Raw genomic sequence first — 881 nt, forward strand, 5'->3', positions numbered from 1 at the left:
GAGGATGAGTATGAGGATGAGTATGAGGATGAGGATGAGGATGAGGATGAGGATGAGGATGAGGATGAGGATGAGGATGAGGATGAGGAATAGGATTAGGATAAGTATTAGGATTAGGATTAGGATTAAGATTAGGATTAGGATTAGAATCAGGATGAGGATGAGGATGAGGAATAGGATTTCGACAAGTATTTGGATTAGGATTAGGATTAGGTTTAGGATTAGTATGAGAATTAGGGTTAGGGTTAGGATTAGGATAAGGATAAGGATGAGGATGAGGATTAGGGTTAGGATTAGGATAAGGATGAGGATGAGGATGAGGAAGAGGATAAGGATAAGTATTAGGATTAAGATTAGGATTAAGATTAGGATTAAGATTAGGATTAAGATTAGGATTAAGATTAGGATTAAGATTAGGATTAAGATTAGGATTAAGATTAGGATTAAGATTAGGATTAAGATTAGGATTAAGATTAGGATTAAGATTAGGATTAAGATTAGGATTAAGATTAGGATTAAGATTAGGATTAAGATTAGGATTAAGATTAGGATTAAGATTAGGATTAAGATTAGGATTAAGATTAGGATTAAGATTAGGATTAAGATTAGGATTAAGATTAGGATTAAGATTAGGATTAAGATTAGGATTAAGATTAGGATTAAGATTAGGATTAAGATTAGGATTAAGATTAGGATTAAGATTAGGATTAAGATTAGGATTAGGATTAGGATTACGATTAGGATTACGATTAGGATTTGGATTATGATTAGGATTAGGATTCGGATTAGGATTAGTATTAGGGTTAGGATGTGGATGAGGATGAGGATGAGGACGAGGATGAGGATGAGGATGAGGATGAGGATGAGGATGAACATGAGGA

This window comes from Lupinus angustifolius, chromosome LG02 (genome assembly GCF_001865875.1).
Source record: "Lupinus angustifolius cultivar Tanjil chromosome LG02, LupAngTanjil_v1.0, whole genome shotgun sequence".
Lineage (NCBI taxonomy): Eukaryota > Viridiplantae > Streptophyta > Magnoliopsida > Fabales > Fabaceae > Lupinus > Lupinus angustifolius.